Here is an 18273-nt window from a genome sequence, read left to right on the forward strand (position 1 = left end):
TCCGCTGTCCAGATTTCTGTCACCTGGAATTTCCTCTGAATGGACTCACACAGCATGTCATGTCTGGCTCCTCTGCCGTGGCATAGCTGGAAGGAGGGAGTGTGTGGAGGGAGGCCCGTAGGGACGTGAGTCACCCTGCCTGGCCCCCTTCCTGGAGGTCCTCGGTGCAGAGGGACTGTCTGCAGTGCCTGGCCACGCAGGCCTGGCACGGGCTGTTCCCGGGAGCGGGAGCTGGGCTCCCGAGTCTTCAGATGCCCATCCCTGGTGCTCTGGGGGCTGGGTCCTGCCCCAGGGGAGGTCCTGTCACATCCTTGACAAAACCCCAGAGATCCCTGCTCCTCCTCATGGCCTCAGCCTCCCTGTGTCCCCACAGGGTTAGTGATCTACAGGCCTCCTGGCCTCTTTTTCTAAAGGAGAAATGAAGACCCACAGGGGCTCAGCTGAGACGAGAAGGCAGGCCTACTGACTCGATCCTACCACAGCATTTGGCCTCCTGGCTTAGTCACCTAGATGCTTAGGCAACTCTGCTCACGACCCTTCCTATTCCCTGGCTCCTTAGAGGGCATATCCCACCCTGCAGCTGCTGTAGGGACCTATGCTGAGGTCACCGGGAATGGTAGACACCCTAACGGGAGCTTCCTTTGCTTCCTGTCCCTGCAGGCTGGCATTGTGCATTGGCACAGCCCTGAGCCCCCAGTGAGAGCAGGCTCAGCCTCAAGCACCCCGGGGATGGGAAACTCAGCACCCACTGGTTGCAAACAGTGGCCTTTTAGTAATTTCCCCCCAAAGAGACTTACTAGCTGTTGACACTGACTCTTTAGGGTTGCAGAGAAGGGAGGGATGAGCCAGATGGCCCTGGGCCTGGGAAAGTAGAGGTGACTCCATGGAAGGGAAATGGGTCACAAGCAGCTCCAAAGCCCTCAATTCTGCCCTTTTCCTCAGCCCCCTGCAGCCCAGGTGAGCAGTGTTGTTGTCCTGGAGACCTGCAGACCCAGCAATGCAGATGGGGGGCTTGGGGCCAGGGGCTGGGGGAGAGGCACCCAGCACAGAGCCGCCCTGCCCTTGGTCCTCTACTCCCCTCTGCCTCCTGGGACCACCTGCTCCGATGGGGAAGACGGCCTTTCCACCAAGGGCTCCATCCACAGCAGAGTGAGCAGCTCGGCCTGTGGAAATGTGTGTTACGTGCAGGTGCGAGCACAGAGCAGCACAGCCTGAAGCGGTCCAGCCACTGGCTCACGTGGGCCCAAGCCTGCACGGGAGCCACGGGGAGCAGAGGCCTGAAGGAGAGATTGCATCCTGCCTTCATTGGCATTCAAGTCAGGGGCTGGGCTGACAGGCCCGAGGCTAATCCAGCTATCTCCCTCTCACAGGCAGAGCCGCTGGGAGAAGCCCGGTCTCTGGTCCCCACTGTGGCAGCGTGGGCAGAGATGGTGTGACCCGACCCTCTCGTCTCTCCAGCGCCTGGCTGGCCCCACACCACCCCACCTTCTCCATCCAGCTCCTCCTGCGGCGGAATCCTCGGCACCAGCTTTGTCTGCTCCCGCCTCGTGCAGGTACCTGCTGAGTGGCCCCGTGTTCCTCACTGGCTCCTGAGGCAAAGTCAGGGGGCTATAAGGTGAAATACCCAAGTGCCTTTGTGACCCCAGGTCCCAGGACAAATCGGTGGTGGAACTCAACGTTCCATTTCTGGATCTAAGTCGAGAGACCTTTCCTGGACAAAGAGGCAGGGCCTCGGGGAGCAGTCAGGACACTGCCTCCTGGTGGGAAGGAATGGGTTTAGCTCCTCAAGGTCACGCATCAGGCTCTGTGTGGCTTTCTCTTTGGCTCCCTTTGGCCTTGCTGGGTGGGCTGTCTGAGCTGGTTTTGAGAGGCTTGCGTGGGAAGGGGACTAGAGACCTATGGACCTGAGGGAGCTGTGAGGAGAGGGGTTTGAGGAAGGATTAAAACGAGCCAAAAAGAGGAAGGAGCTGCTACAGGGGAGGAAATTTGGGGAAGGAGCAGAGGGATGGTCAAAGGTGATGGTCCAGAAATTTGGGCACCTGGGGCACAATGTCATCTCCTCTGTCTCCATCAAACCTTTGGGGGAAAGCTACCGCTCACCAGTGTTTTTGGAGTTGTGTACGTGGTGTGTGCGCGCATGCGCGAATGTGAGCCGTAAGACCTGCTGAGCCTGGCCTCCCTGGGGGCTGTGGATGAGCAGGGGCATGGCCGTTTCTCCTGTGAGGCTGCAGCCCAGTCTGGCCTTGCATAGTCCTGCCCAGGCTCCATCTCTATTCTCGCCTGCCCAGCATTCAAGAGGCCACCTGCCTGTGGACACTCCCCTTGGGTCAGCATCTGACAAACTCTTTCAGTCTCAAGGTTAGACAGGGCTGGGAAGTAGCCAGAAAGATGTGCAGAGGCACCTACAATTTCAGATTGAAACCAAGAGGCAGCAGTGCCACCGAGAACAGGAAGGAGGAAGGTGGCTGGGAGCTCCTGGACGCGGCTTTGCCGATTTCTCATCAGCTTTGAAGGTGGGAGGAAGAAAAGAGGATTTTCTCCACCCTCCTTTTTCCAATAAGCACTGGGAACACTCAGAGTTTGAGTATAATCCTTATTGACTCCAACTGCCAGGGGAGGGAGGGAGGAAGGGGGGGGGGATGAATATTCCTTGGAGCCCTGGCCTGAACTCCCTCTAGACTGTAGGTTCCACACTGCAGGGGCTCCAAGATGGAGGAAGGAGTGGGAGTGAGGCCCCAGGGCCAGGCTGAGGGGCAGCGAGTTGGAGGGGCCCCCATCCTGTTTGTCTTCTCTCAGCCTTGGCCTTGGCCGGAGGCCAGAAAGGAGGCTCCTGAAGACGGGGCACTTGAAAGAGAGCCCAGAGCGAAGAGCTTCAAACAGTTGCTGAAAAAGGAAACCACAGTTTTAATTAATCCCCCAAATTAGGGGGTTTCTTTGTACTTTTAGGTCTATACTTAGCTCCTGAAATTTAAAAAAGTTTTGGACTAAATGCAGACGTGAGCTAGGGCTCTGTAGAAACCAGGGGCGCTCACACGTAGATGCAGAGGGCTGCCGAGCCCAAGGTCGTGCTCTTTGGAGGGTGGTCCCAGCCAATAGAAAAGTCCGCCACGTCAGCCCACGTAGCACCTCTTAGCTCCCGAGCTTCCTGCGTGATAGCGCACATCCCTCTGCCTGCTCCTGCTTGTTGCCCCTCCTCCCGCCAGTGTGGACCCAAGGGCCCTCACTGCACATCCCTCAAGTTCAACGCCATCACAGAGGCCACCTTCCAGAGAGCCTAGCCAGCCACGCAAGAGAATCTGATTTGTAATAAGTGCAAGAAAGGAGCTAAGGCCGTGCGGTAGAGTGACCTCGGGGTACAGAGTGGGGCTGGGCCCACTGTAGGCAGGGAAGACGCTGGGACCTGCAGGATCGGAGCCCAGGGTTGTCACGAGGCTGGGGCGGGCAGGGGAGGGAGAGGCTGCATCTATGCTCCCTACTGACCTGCACACTTGGCAGGAAGCCGCTGCCCAGCCCTGCCCTGCAGGGTCCTCAGTTCCAGAGCCCAACCCCTCAGCCTCTGTCCTAATATTTGGCCCCCAGGGCGCAGATGTCCACCCTCATCCAATCAGCTACGGCCTGGGAGGGGAAAGACTGTAGTTCATAAGGGCAGATGGAATGGAAGGGGTGGGAGGGGTTGGAATCCTTCTTCCCACTTGACCTCTGACTCAGTCCCCGAGGGTGGGAGGGTGGCGGGTGGTCCTTGGTTGAGATGGCTCCCTCCCCCGCCTTACCAGGCTAGAAGGCTGGGACCATAATCCAAGCAATGACATTGAAGGAAGCCCCATGGGGCAGAATGAGGCCTCTTCCTCCTGCTTTTCGGCCTGGGGAATGGTTTTATAATTAAGGGGGAAATGATGAATGCAGAGATGGGAAGTCCCCATACTTCATCCTTATTGCCATTGAGTTAGCAGCAGAGCACATCGTGTTTTATTATAACTTTATAATAATTACAGTTATTACTGAATTCATGTACATGGGAAAGGCAGGAGGATCATCACTGTATTAATTCGCGAGGCCCTTCAATGGGATTTATTGAGCAATAAGTGAATTCCAGCCAGTTGGCACGACACAGAAGTCTTTCCCCAACACAGAACTCTCTTACCGTCGTGAAACACAAACAGCTCGCTTCACATGGACCAGGCCGTCTGCCCCAATTATTTTCTCCTCCTCCAGGCAGCCTGCCTTGATTGAGAGGGTTGTGTTTAGAACTTTGCTCTTCCTAGTAGAGCTAACACCGCACTCTCCTAGCCTGTCTCTGAGGGCATGAATGTCAGCCCAAGCGTTGAGATACACCTTTTCCATTTGCACAGGGCTTTATAGTTTTCCGAATGTGAGCACAGATGACCTTTTGGCTTAAAAGGTCAAGCAGCAAACTGTTGAAAATAGAGATACTAGTATGTGGGCCTCGTGGCCATTAATAACTTTGCCCTTTGTGGCATTTTGGGAGGTGGTGGGGAGGGGTGGCAAATTGATGTCATGCCAAAACCCGGACCTTTCTAAAGGAGTGACTAAGCCCTTGGCAATGGCCACATGCAGTTGGGGAGCCTGTCTGGGGGTGCCTGCTGGGTAGGACTCTAAAAATGAGTGGCACAAGAGGGGCAGAGGCAGAGGCAGAGGGAAAGCCTGTAATTTGCTCAGAGGGAAGAGGCTGGGAGAACCGAGATAACCACCAACTCTCTGAAGGGCTGTTTCTGTGGGTGGAAACGTTTGTTCTCTGTGCTCAGGAACGGGGGGAGTGGGGTGGTGGGCGCAGAGGCTGGGATCCTAGGGGAAGAGACGCAGAGGCAGATTTCACCTGTGCCAAGGCACGACGTGCTGGTGGGGAGACCTGTCTGGCAGCCGACAGGGCAGCCGCAGTGGCATTGGGCTTCCTGAAGGCCGGGAGCCTGGTTCGTAGTGTGTTCAGCTCACGCTCACCTGGTACCCATGCCATACAGGCGGAGGGGGCACCGCTCACAGTCAGGTGGGGACGCCAGGCAGTGAACAAGTAGCAACGACCAAACACGCCGTGACAGGTTGTGACACGGGCTACTAAGGAAGGGAAAGAGGAGCCCATGGGAAGGAAGGGAGGAAAGCAGGAGGGACCTTGGTCCGGAGAATCTACTGCCAGAGGCGCCTGGATGGCTCATTCCATCCTCAGGACCCTGAAGGCAGGCGTGACATCCCTCCGTTTTTACAGATGAGGAAACCGAGATTCAGGGAGGTCGAGCGGGTTATCCGAAGCCGCCTGGTTAGCACACAGATTTGAAGGCCAGCTCTGTGAGGCACTCCCTGGGGTGGAGTTAGCTGGAGTCTGGAGGCAGGGTAGGGGGGGTGGGGGAGATGGAGCAAGAGGGTGTGAAGAGGGGTCCCCTGCTGGGTGGGTGCAGGCCGTGTGGCTGGTGCAGTTCCCGGCCCTGAGGTCCTGCACACGTGTGAGCCTGGGTCAGCGTGGCAGCCACGTGCCTGGGATCCCAGTGCGAGAGGCTTTGAAGGTTCAGAAGGTCAATCGCTGATCCAAGTCACATCCCTGTGCCAGGCCCTTGTGAAGCGATGAGGCGGCTTGCGAGTGGGCTCCTCGGGCGACGGGACTTACTCCCCCGACGCTGTCTGTCTCTGGGCAGCACCCACCAGTGGAAAGTCCTTGCTTACATCAGACCAGTCTTCCACCCTGGCACAGGCCTGGCATGCTGGGTGCTCTTCCCCATGGCCCCCTTTCCATAGAGTTTCAAACTCCAATAGCCTTCTGGATCCCAAAGGGTGTCTGGACTTTGGGAGTGATTTCAGGCCTAAGCAGTCCCTTCCCAGGTTACTATTCTGCAATTCAAAGACAATCCCGGGACCCCTCGCCTCACCCATGGAGACATCGCTGTCCTGCTGCATGGGATCGAGGAGCTGTCCCCTCTCACAGAGCCCGGGGACCAGCAGTCCCAGCAGCGAGCCACCTTGCAGATGTGACCTCCTCCAAGGCCCAGTGGGCAAGAGGGATGAGGAGGGAAGGGCAGCTGAGATCTGGCTCCTGTGTCTGCCTCACTCCCTGCTGGGTGATTTGGGGCAAGTCTGCCCTCTCTGAGTCTCAGGTTTTTCCTCTTTAAAGTTAGGGACCAAGCCCAGCTGGTGTGGCTCAGTGATTGTTGACCTATGAACCAGGAGGTCAGGGTTCAATTCCCGGTCAGGGCATATGCCCAGGTTGTAAACTTGAATCCTAGTGTGGAATATGCAGGAGGCAGCCTATCAATGATTCTCTCTTATCATTGATGTTTCTATCTTTCCCTCACCCTTTTTCTCTGAAATTAATAAAAATTTATTTTAGAAATAAAATAAGATAGTGAGGGACTGAATCACTAAATGACCCCTAAGATGCTTCCCAGGCTCTGACATTTCATGGTTCCAGGCATGTCCTGGGACTGTGTGTAGATGGGGCCGAAGCTGGAGGCCGTGCTGCAGAGCCAGGGTGTCAGGAGCTCAGAGTGATGGCCTGCAGGCTCCTTGAGCTCTGAGAGTCTGACTCACCCTCCCCCGCAAGAGCTCCGAGGAGCCACCAGACGCTGGGTCCTGTTCCGGGGCCGACGCTGATGGAGGGCAGGTGGATGTGACAGCGTGGGTGCTCCTGAGGCTCTCGCCACAGGTTGGGTGCTGCTGGTTGTGTTGGTCGGGGGCCGTGTGGTGGTGGCAGAGCCGGGCTGTGTGGGAACCAAGGAGAGAGGGGAGGAGCAATAATCACTGAGCGTCTGCGACGTGAGGGCCGGGCACTGTGCTGACCCTGCACGGAGTTCCTTCGTGGCCGGAGAGCCCAGGCAAGTCCTTGGGACGCGGTCCTTGTTTGTTTCTTATTCCGGATGCTGGTTGCGGAAATGTGTTCAGTTTATGAACATGTGTTCAACTGAATACTCCCGGCGTGAGACTTTTCCCTATACGTAGTCAACAATTTATTTTCTGGGGAAAAGTTACTTTGTCGTCCTCACAGCCGCATACAATGCAGGCAGGGCTGTCCTCATTCACCAGTGATGACACCCGGCACAGAAGGTCAAGGAACTTGTCCGAAGCCACACAGCTAGGAAATGGCAGTGCTGGGCCTGCAGTCCAGGTCTGGTGGCTTCAAGCTGGTGCTCCCTCTGCCACCCAACCCTGCTCCCGGGCTGTGCACAGAGGGTGTCAACCCCTCAGCCTCAGCCCCCAGCCCCGCCATGCTCACATAGGTGCACACTCTGCCATCCTGAGCCTGAGCCGGCGGAGTGGGCCGGGGAGGGAGGGCCGGATGGTGACAAAGATGAATAAACACACCCTGTCCTCAAAGAAGCTTCCAGTCCTTTAGGGAGGCAGCTAGGGCACAGTCACCCAGGCTGTGTGTGCAGGGGATGGGACAGTGCCAGGCACCAGCCAGGCTCTGAGGAGGAGCTGCCCTCAAAGCCCTGTGGGGGGGGGGGGGGGGCCTGGGGGGGGGGGGGGGAGCGACATCAGGGTGAGGCCTCTTTCTACCCCTTTCTGCTCAGGGCTGCTGCCGAGATGGCCAACAGGCCCTGCGTCTCTGCTGGCATCACAGGGTGGCGTGACTGGATTAATTAGGCTTTATTAATAGGCGAGCACTTGATGAATTGTAATTAAGCAAACGTGCATCTGGTGGCAGTGGTGGCTGAGGGTGGGAGGACGTGATTCCGGGAGGCTGGGAGGCACCATTAAATATGAATAGTTCGGACCCGGTCCGTGTGCCTACGTCACACAGGCTGCCTGTTAAACTGCGGCCCTGCTGGCCGAGGTCCTGACGTAGTCAGTAAACATGCTGGGCCCAAATGAGACACCGTTGTGGGCCAGGGCACAGGGCAGAACGGGCCAGGTGTCCAGCTCTCCCCAGAAGCAAGGAGGTCATGTGGGCACTCAGGGTAGGGACGATTACATGCAAGGGCTGCTTCTCGAAGCCTTGAATCTCACCCTGCAACACACACATATTCATTCCCACTCTCTCCCTCCCTCTCTGTCTCTCTCCCTCCCTCCCCACCCCCTTGGCTGAGCAAGGCAAGAGGCCTTTTTGTACCAAGGGGCCAAGGGCCAGGCAGCACACACCCAGGAGGCAGGACTAGGCAGGCTTGGAGCTGGGCCAGAACCCCACACAGGCTGCAGCGCAGGCGACAGAGGAGACAGGTCGCTCGGCCGAGAGAGAGGCCTGGAACCAAGTGTTTAGACAGGGAAGGCGTGTTTGGTTTACGGAAGAGCAGAGTGCAGGATGATGAAGTGGACGATGGAAAAAGAGGTCTGAACAATGAAACCCTCCTGCCGCTTGCAGCTCTGACAGCGCGACAGATGCGGAGGATAAACTTCATCTGGCCTTCATCTTGGCTAAGCCATCTAGATTTTTCCATTTGGCCTCCAAGAAATAGTCCAGAATCACTTCTTTTGCCTTTTGGAATTTGAGGATGTTTTAGATTGGCCTCCATTCTGCCTCATGAATGCATATCTCTGTGTAACCTGCACCACAGCCACCAGGATGAGGCCGATTGCGGGCGGTGCCCCTCCCCAGCCCAGCCTTGTTCATGCCACCCTCACCTGAGACGCCCTTTTACTGTACCCATTCCACCTGCTCATCAACCAAAGCTCAAGTCCTATGTAACCCCCTTGAACAAGCTTCCCTGAGGCCGGTCAGAACTGGCTCAGACAGCTTCTCCTGCTCCCCTGGCCGGAAAGGGAAGAGCCAGGATTCAGAGTGTGGGCTCAAGTCCCAGCCCTACACTCTTTGGGCAGCAAGCCTTGGAATGGCCCTCAGCCTCAATTTTCTTATCTGCAAAATGGGATGAGAGTGCCTTCCTAGCAGGGTTTGAAGACTGAATGCGATGAGATTTGTGAACGTTCTTTAGAAATTGTTAAGTACCAGTCACCATAGCAGCCTGCTTGGTACTTTGTGCTAGTTGGGTTTTTCGTCTGTCTCTTCGTCTGTCTTATTTCCATGTCCCCAGCACCCAGGGCAGTAGGTGCTCATCGCTTCTTCATTGAATGAATGAATGAATGAATGAATGAGCGAGGTAGAGGACAAATGCTTCAGGTTAGCTGGTGGGGCCTGGCTTTCTTTCTGCAGGATCTTGGGGCCTGTGTTGGCCAACCAGTCACCCCAGGCAGAGACGGCGTGAAGTGAAATGGAGGTGGCTCGGAAGTGTGTGCCAACCTCAAAGGCCAGTGTGTTTTAATTAGTATAATTAATGATGGCACCAACTGGCTCATTACCTGATGGAATTAATGGGTATCATTTGTCTCCCTACAGCAGCCTCTCGTGAGGCGGAGGCTGCGGGGAGATGGGAGATAACACATGTTGTCTGCCCTGGGGATGATTCCTGAGCCTTTCCCCGGATCTGCCTGCTCTTAGACGTTTCCGTTTCTCCCCTCAGCAGCCCCCTGCCTAGGAGTCACTTCAGGCTAAACAGTCGATATCGAAGCACAGATATGTGCAGGGATTTTTAAATCTCAGCAGTGGGACCTCCATCTCTTCCCTGAACCGCTCCTTTCTCCCCCCCTAACCCATGGCTCAGGCCACACCAGCCCCTCTTCAACCTGGGCTGGTCAAGCCATACAGCCCTCCGGCAGCTCCTAGGGACCCGCTAAGGCCGATTTAGGGGCAAGCTGGAGACAAAGCAATTAGGCTCAGTGATGTCAGATCCCACTTAGAGACGCTCCCCTCCAGCACGGATGCCTCTGTTCCTCCTTTTGGGCTGTAATGAATTACCTTCTGCCACCAGAAGCGAATTCTACCTTCCTTCTCTGGGAGCAGAGTCAGAGCACCTGGACCTACCTCCTTCCTGAAACCCCAGAACACACATTCTGGGCGAAGGAGGTGTGTCTGAAATCCCTCAGCCTGGCGCTAGCAGCTGTACACAGCCTTTCGGGGGAGGTGCTGAGATGCTTGACCTCTTCAAGGGAATGTGATGGGCAGATAGGAGCAAGGAATGGAGGTGGCCCTGTGGGGAGTCAGGCAGAGTCCTGTAAATCACACTACAAAAACATTCAACTGGCCTGCATATTTCCAGCAATAAAGGGTTGGCCACCCAGAAAGGAATGCCTACCCCACAGCTCAGTAAAGTAATGGCATAGATTTCATTCTGGCATGTTCCAGGTCACATTTACAGCCCAAGAACATTGTACATATGCATGGGTCTCCATAGCTACCTTTGGAGTGAGTATGCTGATGTATGGATGGATGTGATTTGTGTGACATAAGTGTGTGCTTTCTGGTGTTGCCTGGGTCTGTCTGTGCCATGGGTGCACCTGTGAACAGCGGCTGGCTGTCCCTGGGATGCGTGTGCCTGTGGGGTTGCATGTCTTTCTGTGCTGGTGACAGTATTTGTCTTGTTGTATGTGTGTAGCTTTCTGTCTAAGTCTCTGTGACTAATATAGATAGTGAGGACAAGACATCTGATGAGTCAAGAATAAATTCCCCCTTTTCCTTTCACTGGGTTTTGGAGTTCAGGAGCTTGAACACTGACTCAATTCATCCACTAAGGGAGTATCATCCACTATAGAGTATTAAGTAGCATACGATAGCAACATAGCAACATTCACTATGGAGTGTAGTAACATGCTGTGGTAACATAGTAACATCCACTAATATAGTAACATCCACTAACACAACACAGTAACATCCATTAACACAACATCGTAACATCTACTCACATAACACAGTAACATCCACTAATTGAGTAACATCTGCTAACATAACATAGTAATATCCATTAACACAACACAGTAACGTCCACTAATGCAACATAGGAACATCTGCTAACAACATAGTAACATCCACTAACATAACATAGTAACATCCACTAACACAGCGGTTCTCAACCGGTGGGTCGTGACCCCTTTGGGGGTCGAACGACCCTTTCACAGGGATCGCCTAAGACCATTGGAAAACACATATATAATTACATATTGTTTTTGTGATTAATCACTATGCTTTAGTTATGTTCAATTTGTAACAATGAAAATACATCCTGCATATCAGATATTTACATTATGATTCATAACAGTAGCAAAATTACAGTTATGAAGTAGCAACGAAAATAATTTTATGGTTGGGGGTCACCACAACATGGGGAACTGGTTTAAAGGGTCGCGGCATTAGGAAGGTTGAGAACCACTGCACTAACACAACATAACATCCGCTAACATAATATAATAACAGCCACAATGGAGCCTCCACTAAGACTCCATAGTGCTATAATTCTGGAGTCCTGGTACACACGGGGAGTAATACTGTGATGCACATCTGTGTGTGCTTATGATGGGGTTGGGCAGGTACACTGTGGTGCTTATTAGAGCAGAAGTTGTCCCTGTGGACCATTTCATGCATGAAATGCAGAAATGCCCATAAGGTCCAGAGCACAGGGTGTGTGTGTGTGTGTGTGTGTGTGTGTGTGTGTGTGTGTGTGTGAATCATCAGGGTCACCACTGTGCCCACCTGCAGGGGCCCCATTTGCTGTGTCCTCTGTGGAGTTGCAGGAGGCACCGTCTACAGCAAACTCAGTGTAAGTGGTGCCCTGGACTTGAACAACACAGAGACCCTGGCAGGATGCTAGACACAGGGTCCCTTCCACCACATCCCTGCGCCCAGTTCTCGCACGTCAACCTCTTCCCTGAGAAGTTTGCAGTGACTTGTAAAAAAAGGCTCTTGCTGCTCAATGGAGAAAGAAATCAGATGGAAAGAATGGGGGGAGGGGATGCAAAAAAAACATTTAAAAGCTGACTTTTGCTTTGGAAACCTGCTTCCTGGCCAACGCAAAGCTGGTGCTGGTACTCAGCAGTCTTCTCGCGATCGATGGGACACTGATCACCTCATGAAAAATGGTCCTGAGGCAGCAGGGCCAGGGTAAAGGCCGCTGAGGGAGGAGGGCCTGCCACCAGCGCTGAGCTCCCCCGGCTGGTGCAGGCGGCAGCCTGAGTCCCCCTGCTGCCTCACCTGCTCCTGTCCAAGCTCTGTCACAGTCCCCTGGGATCCAGGGCCACCCACTCCTCATTTTCAGGGATAGCTGTCCTTGCTTATGATTGTAAGTTTGGGAGCATCCTTCTTTGAGCAGCCCCGTTAATCAGGCCACACACCTGTCTCTCAAGGCTCAGGCCTCTGCTGAGTAGAGTCATAGTGGCACAGGTGGCCCCCCAGTGGGACACATGGGACACTTGACTGTTGGTCAATGCAGCCACTTGCATATTGTGTCTTCTTCCCTTAAAAATGAAGCTGCGGGAGGGAGAAGTGGGGGTTGGGGCAGCAATGACCTTCATCCCAGAATCCTCTGTGTCTATGCTTGGCCTGCACATGGGCCATCTGGTAAACCCCCTATACCCTCAGAGGACACATAGCTTTGGCATCTTAAGCCAGCCCTAGCCATAAGTCACCGTGCCAACGGGCCAGGCTCGGGGTGTGAGGGCAGGAAAGGGGGACGGTGACACTTTCAAAGAACGGAGGACGCCGTTAGCATGTCAGTCCAATTATGGTAATGCGCCAGGGTAATTGGCTCTCCAAGGGCGCAGGGGATGCACACAAGTACAGTAATTGCAGGTTCACTTTGCTCTGCATTCTTTATCCCACTTTGGTGACTAATTATTAGTATTTAGCGAGTGGATATTGTCATCTTCAAAGCAGGTGCAGCTGTGGCTCGGGCACAGAGGCTGGGGCCAGCTAAAGGTCAGCTTCTGCTTGGGGATAATTAATTTGTCTTTTATGGATCTGAAATGTGCTCTAAGCCCGTCGCTTCCTTTTTGCTTTCAAACAAACAAACAAACAGTAGAGACGGGAGAATGTACTTTGTGGTTCATTTCAGTACCCTTCCACTAAGAGGCCAGAATTGACAAACAGGGGTAACGACCGGAGGGGGGTCTTGGATCTCTGTCCTTTCTAGGGGAAGAGCCGGACAGTGATTCCCCCAATAGGACCCACATGAATAGGGAAGCCACATGGTTTGGGGTGACCATCAACATGTGAGTACAGTCTATGAGCTCTTGATATCCTATTTGTTTATTTGTTTGTTTATATTTTGGTTGCTAGGACACCCTGTTGCTAAAGGATTTGCATTTTAGAATTCCAAAAGGAAGAAGAATAACAACAGTAAATAGATACTGAGCACCTACTGTGTGTCAGATGCTCATTTTCCACATGCACATGAAGTACTCACTGTGTTTAATCCTCACAACAGACCTAGGAAACAGGTGCTGTTATTATGCCCATTTCACAGTTGAGAAAGTCAGACTCCGAGGACTTGAATTTGTTATACAAGCTGAAGTAATAGCTGACACTTAATCCCTGGGCTGTCGGGTGCCTAGCACAGCCCCTTCATTTAGTGTGGTGCTATGCTAGTCCTCTGGCCTGCAGGGGCAGCCCTCACTAACTTTGCTTTGTGGAGGACCAAGAGCCCAGCCATTTTTAGCAGCATCAGCAAAGCCTTCTGGTATACCTCAGGAAGCCCAAGGTTTGAATTGAGTGTGCTTTCGTCGGCCTGAAGCTTGGTAGAATTTTATCAGAGACAAAACAGAAATCAGTGTAGATGGAGATGGAAAGGAAATGACCCCACCCTCAGTCCTGCCTCTTCACTGAGTCTCCTCAGCACGCCTGGCCCACGGAGCCCTTTCGCCACCTCAGCTGCCGCGTGCCCCACTGGGGCTCTGGCTCAGTTAGATCCCCACTTATTCTCATGAACCAACACCTTGCCTTGCTCTCTAATCATGTCATATCCACCTGTCTCTCCAACAAGGATCCAAATGCATTCAGGTCAGGGAACTGACCACGTGGGCTCTCCATGCTTCTGGGACACTGGGCTCTGCCCTAGGCCCATAGTAGGTGCTCCCTAACTCCTGGTTGGGTCAGATAGGGAGGGGTGGGCAAGGCTCCTCCTCTGAGAGTTTGGCCAGCAAAAGAGAAGCCCTCCTTTTTCACATTGGCTCCGCAAAGAGGATGATGTAGGAGAGGTAGGCATGACCCTCTCCTATGTGTACATTTTGAGTTCAGGAGAGTGCATTAGCAACTTTGGGAAGTTTCTTATGGTCCACCTGTCTTGCAAAAGGGAATTCCAATCGTCTCTAAGAAGCTGGATGCGGCAGCACATAGGAGAGACATGCGGGAGGTGGGGAGATGGGAGTGGATATGTTAGGCGTTCTCATTTGTGTCCAGGGCCTGCTGCTATTACAGGCCAACAAAACTTGGTCCTGTGGTTTTACAGCAGCCTACATATCGAGGCAGCCAAATGAATTCCCCTCTTTGCAACCTGACCTCCTTCTTACTGTGAAATGATCTCATTTCTAGGCTAACCACAAGAGGTTTGGCTGGGCACCCGGCATGCCGTGTGCCTGGCATTTGCAAATCTTCATGCAAAGTGCAACTTTTTCTTAAAGACGGTAAATAAATCCTGTCCAGGGAGATCTTGGAAACGTCTGCTCCCAGCCACGAGGTGGGAAGGCTATCCCACTCTCCCCACCATCATGCGCCGTTCTTCCAGAATGTTCAGGCTTAAGTCACTTTTAATTTTAGATCAGGAACAATCTGATTTGGGGCCAAGGTCTTTTTTCACTGTCCTTCAAAATGTATGAAGCGGTGGTGTTTTTCCACCTGCAGCCGTTCTATTTCAGTTTCTCGAGTGCAAAGCTGAAGCCCCACTAAGAACTGGACCTGCAGCCAGGATGCAATGAGACTGTACTCTGCACAGAGCATCCCCTCCTGCCCACAGCAGAGCCGAGAGAGACAGAGACAGAGAGACAGAGACAGAGAGAGAGAGAGAGAGAGAGAGAGAGAGAGAGAGAGAGAGAGATCTTTTGCCCAGATCACTCATCACCTCCTTGGCAAAATATGGCAACATCTACATGACCTCCAGGGAAACTGACCAGCCAGTAGGCGGGGCTCCCAGAAACTCAGGTCACTACTCCTGCTTCTTCCCAGCCAGCACCTTTCTGTGCCTCCTTCCCCAGTTTGTGCCATGACTACAGCAGGCAGCTTGCCCCTCTTCACTGGTTTAGGAATGCAGATGGGGGCAAAGAGCTTTCCAGCCAGTGGGAGCGGCTTGTGCAAAGGCCCCGAGGAGGCAGCGCTCTTGGCGTGGCGAGGAGCTGGACGAAGATCGTGTCTAGAGTGCAGTGGGGAGGGGACAACAGTGTGAGCTTAGACTGAAGATGCCTGCAGAGGCTTGGTCATGCAGCGCCCCGACTTGTTACTACTCCCCCCAAATCGACCACCCTTGAACAACGTGGGGGTTAGGGGCACCCAATCCTGCACAGCCAGAAATCCGGTATAACTTTTGACTCCCCGACAACTTAATATGATAACCTACTCTGCTGACCAAAATTCTTACCAATAACATAAACAGCCAATTAACACACATTTTGTATGTTATATGTATTATATGCTGTAGTCTTACAAGCAAGTAAGCTAGAGAAAAGAAAATGTTATTAAAAATTGTAATGACAAGAAAATACAGTTACAGTAGCTGCACCAATTTACACTCCCAGCAGTGTGTAGGGTTTCCTCTTCTCCACCTCTTGTCCAGTTCACTTTTTAAGACACTCTTTCATTTCTTAATGTCAATGTTGAGCTTTTTTTAAAAGGAGTTTTATTTGGGGGCGGGGGGCGTGCGCGGGGAGAAGCACCACTGTGACGTAGTGAAAAGATGACGTGTTCACACCAGATTTCTGGGTCTTCAGCTCCATTCTGTCAATTATTTGTGTGACCTCAGGCAAGTCATTTCAACTCGCTGAGCCTCCATTTTCTCTTCTGTAAAATGAGCGCACAGGATTGAATGGTCTCCTCTGGCTCTAAAGTTGTGTGGGGTTTTAATGAGTGGAAAATGCATTCCTTACCCATAGGTCCTCCATCCTGACTGTGGGCAGGGGGCCTCCTGAGAGCTGGGTTAGCAAACTGAACTCATAAGGCAGCAACAAGCAGCCCAGTCAGAGGTCACAGCTCAGGTGAACTTGGCCTTGGTCCCTGCTTGGAATGGTGTCCTTCTCTGATTGGAATAGTCAGTAGCTGTTTGTGAGGGTCTGCCCTGTGTCACCATAGCAAGGCCTCCCCGTGTCTTCTAGCTTTAACTGCACACCTTCCACCCCATTTCTCTCAACTGTCAACTGTCACTAACTGAGCACACACAAGTGCCAAGCCACGTGCTGCAGGCCAGGACCTGACAGCGAGCAGAGACTAATGCAGACCCGCCCGGTGATACTCACAGCCTAATAGGGAAAGTGGACATTAAACAACAGCTATGAATAATTTATCACATGATTCTGAACGTGCAAAGTGCCGCAAAAGGAAATACCAGAACGATAGCAGCATTTAGCAAGGAGCCTAATTTAGTCCCCTCGGCTGAAGAAGCGATATTTAAGTTGACCCCTCAGGGATGAGCTGGAGTTTGATGAAGCGAGAGAAGAATATTCTGCCCTAAGGGAACAGCTGTCAGGAGAAGGGAATTGGACCCCTCTCTTGGGCTTGCCTGTCATCAGGCCACCATGGTTGCCTGAGGTTCCAGCTGGGATTGAGAGGGGTAATGGAACTCATTTATTCGTTCGTTCGTTCGTTCATTCATTCATTCATTCATAGCTCTCATGTTCCTGCTATATGCTGAACTAGCAATGAACAAACAGATCCCCTCGAAAAAAGATCTTCTCTGATGGAACTTAACATGGTAGTGGAGAAGACAGACACCTGCAAAAGTAAAGTATGATGGTGATAAATGTGGCAAAGAAGACGCAGGGAGTGTCTGCTGGGGGTGGAGGGAGCAATGTCAGGGAAGGCCTTGGTGAAAAGGCCTAATAGAGTGGAAGGGGTAAGCTCAGGGGGAAAGCATTGCTTGCAGAGGGAATGGCAATTGCAAAGGCCTTGAGGTAGGAGTGTGCCTAGCAGACTTGAGGAAAAGCAAGGAGACTGGAACAGCCAGAACAAAGTGAGCAATGAGGGGATAGGTGAATCCAGAGAGCCGCGAGGCCAGGCTTCTTATGGCCTTGAAGGCCAATGTGAGGACATGGGCTTTTTGCCGAGTGAGGATTTTGGCAGGAGTGTGACGTGAGCTGACACACATTTGGAAAGGACCACTCTGACTGCTGTTGAGACTAGAAGGCAGGGGACGGGGTGCTGCAGGAGGGCGGACCCAGTGAGGCCACGTAGGAGTCTGGTGGCTTGGACTAGAGAGGGAGCGAGGTGCCAAGCAGGGTTAGATTCTGGGTGTATTTTGTAGGGAGAGCCAGTAAGATTTGCTGATGGCTGAATGTGGGGATGAAAGAAAGAGGAAGCAAGGAGAACACCGGGTTTTTGGCTTGAATACCTGGCAAAAAGGAGCTGCCACTGACTGAGACGGGAAGGACCGTGGAGGAGCAGGTCAGAGGGAGAAGCCTGACTGGGGACAGGTTAAGTGTGAGATCTCCATTCGACGTCCAGTGGAGGTGAGAAGCGGGAGTTCGGGAAGAGGTCTGGATGGAGACAAAAGACTAGATGAGGTCACCCGTGGAGTGAGGGCTGGCTGTCCATGGTGGGCATCAGCTAAGACAGCGGTCGCCAGCTGGTGGTCTGCGGACCACTAGTGGTCCGTGTTGTCCGAAAGGTTGGCGACTGCTGACCTAAGACATTGCCTGCTCTCCTGGGTCCCAGCAGCACACTAAGTGGGCAGGTGATAGGGCTAGTGGCAGTTTTGGCCTTGGTGGTGTGATTGGCTGATTTTGCTGGTGAGGATTGCCCTGGTAACAGCCAACGGGCCATTGCTTGAGAAAGCTGGGGAGGATGGGGAAGAGGAGGGAGCTCACCTCCTCTGTGGAGCAGCCACCTGAACCCCAGAGGGTGGAGAACCCAAACTAATACAATCTATTGTAACATGAGAGTCAGACCCAGCAAAAACGAGTAGCAGCAAACCCAGGGCCCCCATTGTGCCTGACCACCATGTGTCTGTAAAGCTGGGGGGCTGGGAAGCAGAGAACAGCTGACGGGGGTGTCAATAAGCCAATTTGTGGCTTGTTACAGTGATGCACTTGTTTATCGGCATTTAACAAGACATGACATTGATGTTAACACAGTGGGAGGAAGTTGCCGGGACCAATCGTATCCCTTGCTGAAAATTAATTTAAGCCCTCTTTTCTTTGTGCCAGAAATGGTAGAGGTAATTCATTACCGAAGTGTTGAAATGCCACAGAGAATGAGCGAGGGTAATAGCGAAGAGTCATCAGCCACTGCACACAACCCCAATTCCGGAACCTCTCATAAACGAGGCATGGTGAAATAATAGACTCTATGGCAGGAAAGGAAACAAGGGTTTGTTT

At 53.0% G+C, this 18273-nt stretch overlaps 1 protein-coding gene across 1 annotated transcript in view; it reads left to right on the plus strand.

Moving 5' to 3' along the window:
• The first annotated feature begins 1529 nt into the window (after window positions 1-1529).
• KCND3 (potassium channel, voltage gated Shal related subfamily D, member 3) overlaps window positions 1530-18273 on the plus strand; it is a 197134-nt gene continuing 180390 nt past the window's right edge. Inside the window, exon 1 of the mRNA XM_005860005.2 lies at window positions 1530-1553. The gene's annotated coding sequence lies outside the window, so the exon portion shown is untranslated. The remainder of the gene's footprint in view (window positions 1554-18273) is intronic.

The sequence above is a fragment of the Myotis brandtii genome, unplaced genomic scaffold, assembly GCF_000412655.1.
Source record: "Myotis brandtii unplaced genomic scaffold, ASM41265v1 scaffold131, whole genome shotgun sequence".
Taxonomy (NCBI): Eukaryota; Metazoa; Chordata; class Mammalia; order Chiroptera; family Vespertilionidae; genus Myotis; species Myotis brandtii.